The sequence below is a fragment of the Bacillus rossius genome, chromosome 8 (genome assembly GCF_032445375.1).
Source record: "Bacillus rossius redtenbacheri isolate Brsri chromosome 8, Brsri_v3, whole genome shotgun sequence".
Classification (NCBI taxonomy): Eukaryota; Metazoa; Arthropoda; class Insecta; order Phasmatodea; family Bacillidae; genus Bacillus; species Bacillus rossius.
The window spans coordinates 56292427-56310466 of NC_086336.1; the positions used below are offsets into that span (position 1 = coordinate 56292427).

The 18040-nt window shown below is 39.3% G+C and overlaps 1 long non-coding RNA gene across 1 annotated transcript in view; it reads right to left on the minus strand.

Moving 5' to 3' along the window:
• The window catches only part of LOC134534967 (uncharacterized), a 963569-nt gene extending 945989 nt beyond the window's left edge, over positions 1–17580 (minus strand). The window contains exon 1 of the long non-coding RNA XR_010075561.1: positions 17382–17580. This is a non-coding gene — a long non-coding RNA (uncharacterized LOC134534967). The remainder of the gene's footprint in view (positions 1–17381) is intronic.
• Between the last annotated feature and the right edge of the window lie 460 nt (positions 17581–18040).

Here is an 18040-nt window from a genome sequence, read left to right on the forward strand (position 1 = left end):
ATTCAAGTACAGATTTTTCAGCGTGTTAAATACCAGTTTTTACCCATTCTGTTGTATATAAATAAAATATATTTCACCAAAAATTTTCAAGCACTTCATTTAAATGGTTTTAAATGTTAACATCTGATAACATATTTTTTTGCTTGCTACCTAGCTGCTTTATGTATGGAGGCATAGCCGTGTTATTTTCGTTCATCTTGCTGCAAAAAGAAATGTTTGCCCTGATTGGCGGCCTATCTGCCGTGCTGGGATTGGATATCAAGGAGGAGGCAAGGTTGAACGGGTGGGAGACACCATCCGCCCCTCAAAGCTCGGAGATTTGGACCTGCGGAGAAGTGGTCTCTCGGACAAATGGTTAGATACCGGAAAAATTCGCGAGTTCATTTAGCGATAGGCTAAAATACAAATAGTTATACCTCAGTGCTGCCTCTGCTATTGGCTCGCAACTCACCTGGATGACTCTGAGCCAATGAGAAACACCCAACCAAAGCTGTATCGAATCACAGGCTGCTACGTTGGGACGTCTCACAAAACAGCAACCAATGAGTGGGTGACATTTGACCGAGTGTACGTAGAACTATGGAGTCCATCCTACAGGTCATTGAACCCGCGAATTTTTCCGGTTCCTACAAATGGTATACACCAGTTCAATGGACACGGTAAGTCTCGCTTACTGCCGTTTGATGGCACTTGACGTTTAATACGATCTAGACAATGATTGCATTGCAGTCTGTTTTGTGTGTGCCCAGCCAAACCCAGTGTGTAACCTATATGTTAGCTCCTTGGACTTAGTATGTGTATTTACCAAGCATTGTAATATTCGCCGGATTACATTATAATTCCTATTACGTGTATGCGATCCTCTTGTGACGTTGCAAGCTGAAGCTATTTATTGTGACATCATCAGCCAACATTACAAAATATTACCTGCAGAGCTTACAAACGCCTATATAGAAATAATTGAGCTTTTTCTTTGTATTTTTCTCATATTTTTCCTATGCAGTGGCTCGGAGCCACTAATAGTTCTTGGATTTCTCCTCTGTTCTTGACAGTTGTTAACACCCAACCCTTCATCTCTTACCTTTACCTTCTCGGCTGTGATATTTCCGAGTTGCCTTACAAAAATTAATTTTCTCTTACGTAACACAACAACAAAATATAATCGAAGATGAAAATTTGGATCTACGAGGTTACCTAATGGGAGTGATAACGTGATAATACATGATGGGCCGAAAGGTTTGTATCAGTTTTGAAGGGCTATTTAAAAAAAATGCGGAGCAACTTACAGAAATGAAGTTTTATTTTAATGGAATCAGTATAACACCCCGTTTTTTTAAATTCAAGTTCTGAAGATCACATCAGGAAGATGGTGACCATAAGCAGCGATGCATCGATGAAGGCGATTTCGGAACTGTTCGACCGTTTTTCGGCGCATTTTATAAACACTTTTCACCCGTTTGCGACGCTACAGCCCACACGGCTCCAGTGTCAGCGGGAAACTCAGCCAGCTGTTCCCTGCGCGCCTCGCGTCACCGAGTCATGGAGTCAGGAATTGCCAGGAGAAGTCATGCTGTGACGTAGGCGAAGTCACTTTTTAACCTCACCATCGCCATATTGTATGCTCCGGAAAACATCGCGGAAATGTTGCTCCATCACGTCTGATGAAGGTTAGCAAGTGTGAGTTAGAATTTCCGTTGTTAAAAAACAGTAATTTCGTTTTAAAAAATTTGTTGTCTGTAAGGTCGGATTACGGACGATAGTTTAACGTGACAACGTCATAACAAAACATTGATGAAATGATGGCATACTTTTATGAATAAAATTTAATCATTTTTATTGAATTATCACTATTTTGTATGGATTCAAAGAAGGAGTGAAATGAAATATACAATTTAATTGATAAATTTACTTTCTTTGCACTCATTAATTCAAATATGTTTATTACTTTAACGAACAGATAATTTTAACTATAAATGTTATACATGTTTGCTATTTAACTTCTTCCAATCTGTGTTATTCTGTTAAGGATAGGACGATGATAGGAAAAGTAGGAAACGAATGGGAGTGTTTCAAGTTTAATGTGCCTCGAAAAAGTCTAATCGATGGTTGTTCCAATCGAGTGGAAGAGAGATAGTTGCGGCGCAAGCGTACAATGAGCGTAATGGGACACAGCGTAACGGGACAATGTGCGTTACGGGACACTTTTACGTGCGTGCAGCCGGCGTTCATCGATTTATTAGACGTCACGTCAAAACAGTTTCCACGCTGCAAACACTACACATCAGCCAGTGTTTTCGGGTGTATAACCAATATGGTGCAACAATTAGCTGAAGGGGGACCATGACCACCCCCTGCTTCGAGTGAAGTGGGGTGGCCCGCGCTCCCCGGGTTGAGCGCCTGAGACTTCTTGCCGCGGGCTGCCTCAAGGCATGGCCCCCACAAGGGTGGGGCTGGGTGGACCCCTGGGACCAGGGCCCGGGTTCAACCATGCTTATTTTCATCTCAGTGTGTGGAATAAATATGCATACTCACTGTGGTTATCTTATCTAAATATATATAAATCCAGTGTCCTGATGTTTTTTTCCAGTGAACTCTTCACCAAGTCAACCGATTTCGATGAAAATTGGCATTTATGTGTAATTTTTTACAACTTGAGAGATAGGATGGTTTTTATTTCGATTAATAGTCTTAATAATTAATAATTAATAATAAACTGATTATCAATTTTGATTGGTGTTTAAGCCCCGGAAACAGTGGGTACTTCGTCTCCATGACAACGTTGCGTGCTCGAGAGTCGGGAAACCATCGGTGCTATTCGTTTTTTCTTCGGTACATTACAAAGCATTGTATTAAGTTTTTGTCAAAATTAATTAATTTTAATTTTATTTTATTTATTATAACTGTAAATAAGAGATTTGGTCTCGTTTTTCCCCCCATTAATACAACCGTGCGAAGCCGGGTCGGGCAGCTAGTTTTAAAGTAAAATAATTTTATAAATAAAGCTTAGTTTGGACTTATAAAACAGTAACCATGATTACACGCTGTATTTTACGGTTAAATAACATTCTAAAAAGAGTGTAGGTAAGAAATAACCATTCAATTATAATGTATCACGTGACTGTAAAGATGGGGGGAGGGCGTCTCCGATCCTGGGTCCAGTGTGGGGGCCATGCCTCAAGGAACAGCGCCCTCACACCTTGGAAGAACTGAATATACCGCACGGATTCGGGAGGAAATCATTGCTGTATCCCTCGAAATGCGCCGAAAAGCAGCCGTTCAGTTCCAAAATCGCCTTCATCGATGCATCGCTACTGATGGACACCATCATCCTAATGTGATCTTCAGAACTTGATAAAAAAAAAAAGCGGGGGAATTTTACGTATTCCAATAAAATAAACCTCATTTCAGTAATTTTTTTTTTTAATAGGCTTTCAAAACCGATACATACCTTTTTTCCCCACTGTGTATATCGGCTATAATATTTTTCTTTTGGGATTTCACGTTTAACTACTTGACTACGTTCCGCGAACCCTACATCTCAAACCAATAAGGGGAATCAAAAAACTTTGCAAACTGTTAAAAAATTTTGGTTTCAAAGCATTATTGGCTATTCATATCTTAATTATGTTATAGTTATTAATACTGGTTTTGACTTGTCTAGGTAAATTTGGGCTTTGTCATAGCTTCAGTTTGTTTCTGAGGCAGGCATTTTTTTTGTAATTTGTGCTGCATTCTCCAGAAATGAATAATCTGTGTTTAAATGCAAACAATGTATTCAAATAGACCAACTCAGTTGTCTTTTCAACAGCATATAAGGCAAAAAAATAAACTATTATTAGGTTATTATTCGGATGTTTGTTTACTTTTTTTTTGTTATTCTATACGTCACGACAATTAAAGTTTTTTTTCATTGTTAACAATCAATAGCCTGCTGCGAAACGAACGGTGCATGCACTAGGCCTACTATTTATGAGTAAAAATGGCGTCCATTGTCCTTCCGCAGGTTTTGTTTAGTCGGGCTTCGGAAATACAGAGAAAATGTTTGGAAAGGACACAAAGGTTGTGACAATGCGGGCCGCTGAATAACAGCGACACAATGCCTGGAAGTGTTAATTGTGTAAAATAATTGAGCGGACTTAGGTGAATGAGGTATTGAGTGGAACATAAAACCACTGGCTACATCCCGTGAATCATGAGCGCAATTTTTGCGGAAGGAGGATTGGAATTAGGGGAGGGGAGGGGGGTTGTCGCCGTGGGTTGTTATTACTATCGGGTGCGATTGTATCAACAGCGGTCCCCAGATAAGGCGTGAATAATTATCCCGCTTGAATGAAACCCAAGCTAACGGTAGTTCCTATCACCAACTGGTGTTTTAAGCTTTGACATAAAAAGGCTTACCAGGGTGAGAGAAAAAGGTATTAGGACTTAAGGGGCCCGCCTCATCAGGGGTGTGTGTGTGTTAGTGAGGCGGGATGATAAGCGCGACGTTCGATGGTGCTTCTAGCACTGTATAGCCTCTAAGCGCAAGTCTCTGAACCGACGCGCAGTCTTCTCGTCGTCACATGATAACTGTGAAATTTCAGCGGTGACCGTAACATTATATGGCACAGAAATGAAGTTAGAGGTGTAATGCAAGTCCCTTAAGTGCTTTCAAGAATCTGTACCGGTTGTTTTACGCAAGGGAGTTGGAGGGTATGAGGTGCCTCTTTTACCAGACCGATTCAACACACCCTGAGGCGTCATCGTGGTCCCACGGTGACCCAGTGTTGTGTCCCAGGGCCGCAAGAACACCCAGAGAGCGGCAGTTAGCATCGCCCGTGCTGGACCCGACAGCCGCCGAATGTTGCGAGATGAGCTTCCCCCCTCCCTCTTCTAGCACTCGACACCCCCGCCGCCAGAACAACCAAGCCCCGGGTGGGAGTCGTGACTAATAGGCACTCCGCCCTTTCCGACTCGCCATTAGCCACACCTGGAGGGGTCACCGTTTTTCACCTCTCTCTCCCCCACCCCCCCCCCCCCCCCTCCAACATGCCCCATCACTAAACATTTTTTTTTTTGCTCCTTGCCGGAGAGAGAGCAACTGTTCCGCCACATGGCCATGCCTCGCGATACCTTGCCAACTGGCGCGGTGTGGTCTCCGCCCGTTATAATAACGCCAAAAAATTTTAATTTACGCCTTTTTCCAACACACGCACCGTGAGTCTGAATACGGCCGAAAATACTTCAGCTGCATATTCACAACATAGCAAAAACAAGGTTGCAAAGAACTGACGACTTATGGTCCTAAAGTGCTTCCCAAGGCTGGTTGGTATTCGTCTTTGAAGTTAAGGGGCCCGCCTCGTCTGTGTCAGTGAGACGGGATGATAAGCGCGACGCTCGCTGGTGCTTCTAGCTCGGTATCGCCTCTAAGCACAAGTCTTTTAGTCGTGCATGGGACAACTATGAAATTTAAGCAGTGACCGTAAGCGATTTCAAGAATCTCTACCGGTTGGTTTATGCCTAAAAAAAAATTACACAGAAAACAAGCCTTTTAGCCATTTTAAATCTTCTAAAAAAAAATACTAACTTTATCCGGAAATCAAACTACTTATCGGCCCTCAGCGAACGCTTAGTTAAATTCTCTTCGTGAATTGACCCCACTCGCGATATACTGAGTAGTTTTCAAAATTCCGTAGTTTTTCCTGAAGCTCTGAACATCATGTGTGTGCACAGGTAGGCGGGGCCCTTAAGGCTGATAATAGAGGTAATAGAGATAAATAATAGAAAAATTAATTAAGATAAAACACTGAGCGTCTGAATTACGTTTAATTGAACGATATTCTACAACCACCGCGAATTTTGTCGTAAAAAAATCATTTATATTTAAATAAAGTTTTAATTCCCGCATACTTTTGTGACGTGTTACTACCCTCAATTTAAAAAAAAAATTGCTACAGCGACAAAATTTTTGGAGGTTGTAGAAACATAATCCTTACACATGTTTTCTACTTGTTTTCTTGGGATGAACCAGCTTCCGAAGTTGGTCGGTCAAATTCAGACTCATCCTTAGAGATCTGTAAAATTCGCGATTTCAAATCCCTAAACCTAAAGGATAGACTCCATGATCCTCTATGCACTCGTGAAAATTACATCTGCTGATTGGTTACCGGCTCGTAACACCTGTTGACTGGAATGATCGGGATTCGCTAATTCTTCAGTTAAAGATTTTTCATTGGCCCAGAGTCATTCAGATAAACAGTGAATCACTGAAGCAAAATTATGTCAAAAGTATTTGGTCTCTATCCTATCGCGAAATGAATCCGCGAATTTTACGCGGTCCTGTATAGGGACCGGACAATTCGCGTTTTCAATCACCTCTAGGATGGACTCCATAGTCCTCTACATATTTGAGCAAATATGCCCTGCTCTCATTGGCTGCTGACTCGAGAGTTTTCTAGACAGGATTGCCTTTGATTCGACCCAGAGTCCCACACTGACACAAGAGCCCTCCAGACAAACCGTGTGCCAATAGTAGAAAGATCGCAAAGGTGAAAAGTATTTGAAGTTTTGTCAATCGAGAAACTATGACTAAGAAAACAAGTTTATATTATAAATTGATATACAATTGTAAAGTTGTGTAAAGTAGCAAATTTCATTAGTCAAAATTATTTATCAACTGTAGGCTAAAGGCATTGAAGGATCACAAATATATTTGCTATTAATATTTAATTAAAAAAATATATTTTTTCAGGTTTAAATTTTGAAGGCATTACGCATATAAGTATTTGAATTTTTCATTAAGTAGTGTGGGCTAATTTTCCAAGTGAATATTTCCATATTAGTTAGTTTGGGCATAAATATATATACCGTAATAAAATGACTCCTACCTCAATTACAGACAAATTCAAAAAAAATTAACCTATTTAGTTGAAATACTGTTTAAATCGTGTGTTCTGACTTAACGATTTTGTATTAATAGTTGCGTACGTCTAAGGTGTTCCACTCTACTTTCATCTGATTATACCAACTTTCACATTTCCACTTCACCTTTACATTTTGTTATTGATACAAATTTGGAAATTTAAAAGAAAAAGTTCTCATTTTATTCTAAATTTAAGTGACAGGTATAAAATTTCTTATCTTAAGTATTAGTAAGAAAATATCAACTCACAAACGTTTCGCCTTTCCCCTATCTTGCTCTAGGTGTGAAAATGAAAACAGAACCTGCAGGTTAAGTACATTCTGTGAATTCCGTTTCCGCAATCACATCAATCTATTGGGCAATTGCCGTTGTTGATTTAAACCACTGGGTATCGTAGAAAAACCTCAAGAATGGACAACACCGATGAATACAAACACACGCGGATAACCAGTTCCTAAACGGTAAATATTAATTTTATGGAAGGAATTCAATTTGAGAAAATAATTATTTACAGCGTAGACAGACAGACAGGGTGGACTGACAGCCACTAGACAGCTGCAACAAGAACAGCCTGTCATTGGCCGCGCCAGGAGAGGGGTAGAACATCTGCAAACCACACATCATAAACTTTTACAAAATGTTCCTTTGGAAACTAGTTGCCAAGAAATAGTTTGTAATACTACAAGAAAAAATATCGTAACTTTGTACAAATAATGGCTGTGGTTATTTTTTACATATATTTGAAAAATGTTTTTTCTATATAATACTGAGTATTTCTTCCAAAAATTGACGCATGATTTTATATTTTAATTTATTTTCCATTCAAGGATATGTTTTTTTAAACAATGGAAAAGATAATCGAATACTCAACAATTTATTTTATTTTGTTGCATCGCGGATATTATGAGCGCAGTTAGTACTATGAAGCTATCTAGGGTACGGTTTACAAATAAACTTTAACTATTGCAGGTTCTGGGACAACACAAAACATATAACGCATGGGTAAGAATACGAACCCAGTGTTACTAAAACACTATTTTGTAATGATACAGATGTTTTAATGCACAAGTTTACAAATATCTGTAATTTAACATGAATATATCTGTTTCTTTTACAAAAAAAATACAGTGACCGTTTCCCAGTGCCTCATGACTAGAGACCCGTGAAATTCGCGGGTTCAATGACCTCCAGGATAAACTCCAATATCCTCTACACACTCGGGCAAATGCCAACTGTTCATTGGCTGTTGACTTGTGAGTCGTCTCGACTGGGTGGCCTGTGATTCGACATTTCTCTGAGTGAGGGTCTCTAATTGGCCCTCAGTCCTCCAGATTAACAGTGAACCAATGACAGAAGCAACACTAAGGTATAATTATTTGAATTTTAGCATAACACGAAATGAACCCGCGAATTTCCCGGGTCTCTACTCATGACTAACAGATGTCAGTTACCGAAACGTCAAAATTGTTTTTGTCGTAGGAAGCCTGATGTGTTCGCCTGTGCTGTCGTCGGTATGTTTGTTATCATCGTTGGGTTCATATGTTTGTCGTTGTGTTGTCCGAGGTTACGGCTTGGCTGTATTTACTGTTCTTGTTGCAACTAACTCGTCGCTGTCAGCCAACTGAGTTCGTCTTTAACGTAAATAATTAATTTTTTTAAAGGCTGAATTTTTTTGTGCTGTCTAGGAATCAAAACATTTGACATCAGCTGATCTTGGCTTGTTCTGCCTGTTAATGTATTCATTATTGTTTTTCGGTCTAGTAAAACCAGCAATAGAGTATCGTCTATAAATTGTTCACAATATACCAAACTTTCTCGTTTTAGCACATCAAAGGTGAATTTCTAAAACAATATAATAACCTGTTTACTGTTCACATCCTACTTGATAAGCTATAGAGAAACTAATTTTTAACTATAAAAACGTATTTACTTCACTTCCAGTCTTTTAGGGAGGGAATTTTGTAATGATATATAGCCTAGTGTTTAGATAAACATATACCTTTTAACAAAATAGTTCCATTTTAATCCGTTTTTTCTTCATTTCATTCATCTCTGCCATATACATACCTTTTTTATTACTTTGAACGATTTTATTATTTACATATTGATTATTTTATTTTCATGTCATCTCTATCCTTTGAGGGATTTTCCTGTAAAATCATCAAAAATCCAATTCGTCTCAAATTTTCTCAACAACATATGTGTTATCGACTATGACTTAAAAAAATCACGCAATCGTTCATAAGTATCATCATTTGCGTGATCTTTTATCAGCATGAAAACAACGTTTTTTAAATATCTGGCGAGAATCTTTTTTGTGAGCCAACAACCAACGCAAAATAACTATTGTGGCTAATGTAAAGGCAATACCTCTTAATTAACAGTAACGACAAGACAGTTAAATGAACAAGCTTGACGTGTGAGACCGAACCTTAAGGGGCCAGCATCGTCAGGGGTGTGTGTGTGTTAGCGAGGCGGGATGATAAGCGCGACGCTCGCTGGTGCTTCTAGCGCGGTGTCTCCTCTGGACTGGCGCGTAGTCTTCTCGTCGCGTCGTGTGAAACTAGGGCCTTGACCGTAACATTACATGGCGCAGAAATGAAGGTAAAGGTGTAATGCAAGTCCCTTAAGTGATGTCAAGAATCTGTACCGGTTGTTTTACGCATAAAAATTACTCTGAAAACATGCGTTTTAGCCATGTTTAACTCTTCTAAAAATACCGTTTAAAAACTTAATCCGAAATCAAAAGTACTATTCGGCCCTCAGGGAACTCTAAAAATGCTTTTCGTAAGCATACCCCCACTCGGATATCTTGAGTAGTTTTGAAATCGCGTTGTTTTTTTCCTGAAGCTCTGCGCACCGTATGTGTGCCCGGGTGGGCGGGGGGGCTTAATATAGCATACTTCCAACGCATTTCCCACGCTTCCGCTGCAGCCTGTGTGTGAATGAACATGGCTTTCGCCTGATGACGCGTGTCACACGATGACGGGCGAAAGTTATACCGTCGGAAACAGAAACAAGTGGTGATCGCTCCAGGTATCTACTATTTATTCCCTGGAACCAGACACGACGTTGCCAAGTCGGAAATATATATATATATATATATATATATATATATATATATATATATGCTATCATCGCTTCCACCATGCAGGCGGTTTGCGTAGCCGAACAATAAAAACCCGTTCGTTCATTCATTCTAAGTTCACGGAAAGACAAGAGCGTACGCAGAATTTAATTTGGAAAAAAAAGGGGGGGGGGGATAGAAACACTTTGCCCGTCGTTTGCTTTCAATTTTTTTTTTTTTTTTTTTTTTTTTTTGGAATTCGGGCCCGGAGGAGAAGGGCTACGCCCCTGCGTCCAGAATACCTTAAAAAAAAGTTGATTCAAAGTTTTTGGATTAGCACGAGTACAGGATATCTGGATAAACATTATATATATTATATATGTTTACAAGAGTCTTCGTCGAGACACGAGTCCACGACAGTCAGCTTATCGTCTTATCGTCAGAGGGATCTGTGAAATGGATCGGAGGAGGGGGGGGAGACTCAGCTACACAGTTAGAAATTACAGTGAATTTACGGACTTTTCAACAAAAATCCACCTGAAATAAACGAAGGGGGTTCTTCGTAGTACAAAGTAAGCTGGATCTTCGTAGAAACAATAACAGTATTTCGACTTCTGAGTTCTGTTTTGAGGGCAGGCACACAAGTGAAAGAAAAAAAAAGTGATTGTTCAGGAGTTTTAACAAGTTTTTTTAAATATTCCATGTATTCCGGTTCAAATTCAATAAAATTAGTACCCGTAAATTTACTGAGATAACTGTATTTCACCACACGTAATTTTTTTTCCTACCACTATGTGCGGTAATGATGATATCAGTTTGTTTCCAAATCCATACAAATATACACATAACGGAAATGGAAACTCTTAAGGCCCGTCACATGATGACACGGAAACGGAGATCGGATCTTGTAAACGGAGGCGGATCTCACGGCAGACGGAGACAGACCCGTGACGGATTAGCTCAGAAACGCTCGGGGGTCTTCCGTTCGGCGTCGCTCCGTGACGCCGACGGACACGGCGATATAACCGTGAATTTTTTTTCGAATGCCCGTGGGCCAGGGGCGTAGCCAGGGGTGGGTTCTAGGGGTTCAAACACCCCCCCCCCCTTAGCACCAAATCTTTAATTAATTTCTTATTCATCACTAAAACAAATTTCATGTTAATATTAATAAAAAAATTTACCATTACAATATTTAAATTTAAGTACCGAAAACTGCTAAAATAGCACTATTTTACACCTTAAAATCAAAATTTTCCCGGGGGAGGACCCCCGGACCCACCGCTTTAATACGGGGGGGGGGGGGAGGGGGGGGTCCATGCTTCTTAACACCCCCCATACACAAATCCTGGCTACGCCACTGCCGTGGGCAGTTATGCAACAATCAGCGGTGTTGGTATACATTCAGAGGCGGGAAAACGTTTAACAGTGTACCCGGGAGGGGAAGCTCTTCTCGGAAGAGACTATGGAGGGGAGTGGAGGGGTGTGGTACCCGCGTCACAGCCACGTCTCGGTGGGTCCGAGGTATTTCCCGTCCCCCGCGCGGGAGAGACGCCGCGCGCCGCCACCAGACCTGCCCGCGAGCTCCAAGTGTCGCCTGGCCCTTCACTCTGCATTTGGAACAACAACCCAGAGTCCAAGTGCCCAACCCCCGCATGGTAGACTATTTCTGGGACGCACCACAACGCCGAAATATCACAACGCCGAAATGCCAAATTGACCACAACGCCGACAGCTAGAAAACTGCTGTGTACCACAACGCCGAATTACCACAACGCCGAAAAAATGACATTGCAGGACTGCCACAAAGGTTAGGTTAGGTTAGACTAGATTAGGTTAGGCTAGGATAGGCTAGGTTAAGTTAGGTTAGGTTATATTACACTAGGTTAGGTAATGTTAGGTTTGATTGTGGTATTTCGGCGTTAAGGTACATTTAAGAAACACACACAAATTCATCCAGTTGTTATTTCGGTGTTGTGGTACACAGAAGTTTTCTAGCTGTTGGCGTTGTGGTCAATTTTGACATTCGGCGTTATGGTATTTCGGCATTGTGGTAACGACCCGACTCTTTCTACTGTGACCAACTATTCGTCCAGACCATCCTCTGTCTCCTGTACTTTCCTACATTTAATGCATGCAAACTTGCATCCCGCATTTAAGTGCCCAGGGTTTTACCTGGGCCCAACTTAACTGGTAGTTTAGACTAGAGATAAGAGTGAGGGGGGTTAGTCATGGCAACAATCGCTGCCATGGCTGGCCAATCCCCTCCTAGCACATGATGCATGCGATCCTCTCCCTGCATGGCTAATCCCAGCATGACTAAGGCGTGATAGGCTTCGGCCTGAGACGCACTTATGTCCCTCCCTAACCCGTACCCCTCCCAAACACACTTAGTTTTTAGTTAGGTTAGGAAAAAAAAATGGAACAACGCTCGTGACGATTGTAACACGGCAAACCTCCAACAGGCCGTGAAACCCGTTCAACCGCACATTTGGGGAGTTCACATTCAAATAAGAGTTTAAGTCACTTTTGAACGCGCGTTAGAAGTCAAACTTATTTTTAATTTAAGACACTAAAATTTACTGTAGAAAAAATTAATCGAGTAAATAAGTACTCAGAATTCAATATCAATATAAACACGTGGAAAAAATTAATTATCACACTTGAAAAAGTTTATAAACCCAATTTCTATCAATAATATTAACAATAAATATTTTTTTAAATTACATGGACCAGTATTTTAAAAGCTCAAATACCATTTTTATTTGTACGTGGCTTTTTTTTTCAACCTGTGAAAATTTCGTTGCATTGTGCGCGCGCTTCGTAAAAATTCATTCTCATAATTTTTTTTCACTACGCGCTTAACTTCAAAAATGAATTTTGGATGTTTCAGTGTATTCAGTTTGGCTCATATTGGTAATGCTTAGCACCGTGTCTGAACTAATTTAATATATAGGCATTAAAATATTTATATTTTTTATGTAAGATAGGTATTATTTTTGAGGTTTTATGACGATGGTTAAAGCCATTTTTAAAAAATGTTAGCATTGTGATAGACGTACTGTAGTATTTTAAATGGCTGTACTAACATTGTTACTAGTTGTAAGCAAGACTGGACAATTTTTTCTAACACGGAACGAGCAGCATGTCCCAGAGTTCGACTAAAATGACCTGATATGACTGCAGTAAGGAACCGAAATACAAATGACTACCAACGAACTTTGAGAATCGTGGTTTTCTCACGAACTACTTCGACCTTCAGAGGGAAAATGCAAGGAGTGTTCTGTACCCCTCGATTATAATTGGAGTGGAGATAGTTGGATTTTTGTTATTACTTATTTATGGAGAGTAAATACACAAGAGAATACAGGGGTTGTAAATAATAGTCATGTTTACTTTAAGGACAAGCTCGAATTTCTAGATACTTTCTATAAAATAAGTATTCAAATAAAATAAAAAAGTTTTTAAAAACTTAGAGCATTAATTATTGTATGAATAGTAATCGTTATTAGTTCAGACTTTAATGGCACATTTGGTTGAATGTTCGCCAGCTTTGGTGTATGGAATAGTTACAGTCCCAAACGTATCCCGTTGTACTACTCAAATGTAAGTTTAAAAAAACTAAATTTTATTTTTTAAAATATATTAATTACGTCAAATTTATTATTACTTCCTGAGGTGGATAAATACATATGTTAATCTTTCATAATACACAAACAACATCCCTTTCGCCTCATTAGGAATGATGGAAATTCAAAAATGATAAAACATAGAATGGGAGTGTTTTATGCTTTGTAATCATACCCAATTTCTTACCTTCTGATTTAGATTAAACGGATGTCAATAAATTCTCAAAATTTTAAAAACGCTATTAGTGGAATTTTTACACCTGTAGGGGAAAAAAACATGTAAAATGTAATATAAGTTACTCATGGTGAATTTATTACTTTTCGCTTAAGAAAAATCAGGGCAATAAATTTCAATATGAAATAATACACCTCATTTTACCTCCTAACGATAGAAACTCAACACACTGGAAAAAATTACTACGTACGTTAACACGTAAACTCTGTATAAAACCTAATCATGTCCATTACTTACCTTCCACTTAAGTAGATTTGGAAGTACATATTGACTTTTCTTTTCTCAAATAAAACCTCTTCACTTACCTGTATAAGAAGGGGTCTTTCGAAAAAATTGCAATTTAAAAAAAAAGTTTGTGATTTCTGTATATCTTCAAGAAATTTTGAAGAAATAATGTTTTACTATGAATAACAAGTCTTACCCACTCTAACCCCCTTGCAGTAAAAATTAAAATATATATTAATAAAAAACACAGCGTGACCCTTTATGATCATTATTTAAGGTCAGTTTCTTCCCTCTTTGCAAACTTCAGTAATAGGTATCTTTAAATGTTTATTTTATTTTATTTTCCAGATGATGAAGTTGGAAAAAATTAATCTTCAGAAAGACTTTCCGAAGCATCGCGCACCCCTAGTCCAGCATTTGTTCACAGTAGCATACAGGTAATTTAATGTTAAAAATTTACCTCAAAAATTATTTACCATTAAGCTGGAACGAGAAGTTTCATTCTCACCACCAAACACAGCTTTTATGTACTTACATTCAAATTAAATTGTTAAGAGCTTTTTCCAGACAACCAGTACACACGCATGTGTATACCAGAATTGTTTGTTTCATAGCATAAGATATCAATATGTGCATCATGAACTAGTAATGTATTACCAACAACCATCACCCGTTAGATTTTCAATCACAATGCATTTACAGCAATACTCTATATTTACAGCAATACTCTATTTAAATGTTTCCCGGTAGCGTGTTCAGCCGCGACGTACGAGATGTGTGTCGGGGACGCACCACAACGCCGAAATACAACAACGCCGAAATGCCAAATTGACCACAACGCCGACAGATAGAAAACTGCTGTGTACCACAACGCCGAAATACACTAACGCCAAAAAATGTCATTGCAGGGCTGCCACAAAGATTAGGTTAGGTTAGACTAGGTTAGGTTAGGTTAGACTAGGTTAGGTTAGGCTAGGTTAGGTTAGGCTAGGTTAGGTTAGGCTAGGTTAGGTTAGGCTAGGATAGGCTAGGTTATGTTAGGTTATATTACGCTAGGTTAGGTTAGGTAAGGTTAGGTTTGATTGTGGTATTTCGGTGTTAAGGTACATTTAAGAAACACACACAAATTCATTCAGTTGTTATTTCGGCGTTGTGGTACACAGCAGTTTTCTAGCTGTCGGCGTTGTGGTCAATTTTGACATTCGGCGTTATGGTATTTCTGCGTTGTGGTAACGACCCGATGTGTCTCGTCGCACCCCTGATAGGACGCCACCCGCTGCACTTGCAACTGCGAGGGCAGCCCATCTCTCGCCTGTTGGTTAGGCAATCCGCAGAGCTCGAGCTAGGGCAGGAGAGAATGTTCTCGTCGGTATGACCGCTGCGTGGCGTTGGAACTTCCGCCCGGTGCTTGTGCTATGTATGTTATATTATCTATCCCTCTCGCTCTAGTAGATTCGGACATAACGAAATATCATCATAAAATCGAACTTACTAATTGTACAACCCTTTCTTAGGGATAAAAATTTCTGTAAGTGGTTAATATAAGTTTGTAATTTTTTTTTTTTGTATTTTAATAAATGTCTTGAAATCCGGCTTGTTCAGCTCCGGATGAAATTATAGTTTGTTATAGCCATATTTACTTCCTTTTAACCCCCTTCCCAGTGGAATTGCCAAATGATAGATAGCTTTATGTTAAAGTTAGGTTAAGATATTTTAAATGAAAAAAAGTTTCAACTAAACCCGTTTAGTATTTTTTGCATGATTCAGGAACTAAAATAAAATTAGACAAAAATGTTAGAAACTATTTATGGAAGTCCTATTGTCTTTTTATATATAAATCCATTCAATGTACAGACGTTTGCCCTGAGCAGTTTTTATGATTAGGTATATATAAGAACTTTGTCCTCCACACATATTTTTTATAAACAATCATAAATTGTATTGATTAACTTTATCGATAACACCATAAACACATTTCCAGACTTAACCTTTGGATGTGCCCTTTTCTGTCTTCTATAAGTTCTTGAATATCTATATTGTGTCCATTATTTTCGAAAAAAAAAATTCTTAGTTGGACGTAGTTATGCAAAAAGGAACCAACCCACAATTTTGTTATATTTTATTTGAAAATAAATTAAAATAGTACAAGGTTGATCGTACCGTCGTTGCTATTATTATATCAGTATTTATACTAGACCATTAAAATTATACCCACATTATGTTATCAATACGAGATTTACAATTTATAATTAACTTTAACTTCAAAATACTCAGAATAGGTTTCATGTGGGTTGGTTCCTTTTTGCATAACTACGTCCAGTTGTGACATACGTTACATGGAAATATAAATATATGTAGGCCTACATATAGGCTCTAAACCTGTAATAGGATAAAAATAAGTGTTTTTCTTTAGATCAGTAATAAATACATAATTTGTTGTTATTGTCATTATTCGCTTTTGTCACCTTGTTTGATAGAATTACTTTAAATATTCTAGGAAAAAAATATTTATTATAAATTTTTGTGAACACCAATATGTCGCTGTTACGTTGTGACTATAACTACCTGGTAATGGTTCGAAAATTAATTCTCAAATCAATCAGAATTCGAATTTAAAGTTGTGCGGTTGGGAGCCGATTGTAAAAATTATATGCAGAGCTTTTCTGTGCCTAAAATTGCAGTCTCAGACCTGACACAAAAAACAGGATGACATGAACACTGATATCGACTGATGTATTAAAAATAAATAAAATCTGTCTAGAGAAATGTCTATTTTAAAAAAAAATAATTAATATTTCAAGTGGACACAACAAAATTACTTTTAAACTTCTGATTTTAAAAAAGAATAGAACATTTAAAAATGATCAAACCTGTAATTTATAGAGTTAATTGCTCGCTATGAACATGTAATAAAAGTTACTTAAATACTTATATAAACCCTCTACAGAGCAATTTTTTTAAATTAATGTCAGAGTTACCTTTCTGATCTCGTTACATTACGTTTTGTAATTTACATGTTCGAATTACGTTAAATACCTTTCTAGCCTTATCACATATCTATAATAGATTTACAAATATATACGCATGTTAATTCTCATTAAATTTAAGCATGGCAATAATTAAATGGATCGGTATTGTATTGTATTATAACAGTAAACATACAAATGTATATTTTATTAAGTAAATTTATAAACGTTTCAATGGTGGGATTAGGGAAAATAAATTTAACGTTGACTTAGACAAAACTAACAGCATGCATACCCATTACTCTACAGTAGACGTTGTAAGAATTAAAACTTAATGTCGGAGCACAGCTTTGCAACTCACGTGGCGTTAATCCCAGGCGGTCGCAGACGTCACTCTCCGCCACTCCACGTGGTCCGGTGTCGCGCACAACCACATACACACGCGTGCACGCACGCACACCGCGCCGCGCTCATTGTGCCTGGCACGCACCGGCCTCCCACGCACCGCACCACACACACGCGCAAACACAACCACCCGCCGGCAGCGTCGCCGGCAGACTGACATCGCGCGGTCCCGCCAGGCGCGCCGCCATTTCCCCCTCTCCACCGCCTCCCCTCCCCTCCAGCCACCAGGCACGCTTCCCCTCCCGCGCCCGCGAAGGCCCGTGCTACAAGCCGACAACACCGCCGCCATACCCTACAACAATGGAGACCATAATTGCCTTTTACTCAATGGACTTTTCCCACACACACACATCTGTATCCACGCATCTCTGCGCCTCCCCTTCCGCCATAGAATACTCCTCCGCGCGTGCTTTTGTTGCGTGTCGCGCGCGCCAAGTGATTCCTGGCGGGGGCCTCGTCGGAAAATTCCCGCATTATGAAGTTATCCCCCCCTTTATGCAAAGACGAGGCCAGGGGCAGACACCTCCCCCCCCCCTCCCCAACTCCTCGTCACTCGCGTGATAACGGCCTCCCTCGAACACAGGCGAAGAAGAGGCCCCATGCCCCGATGGTTTC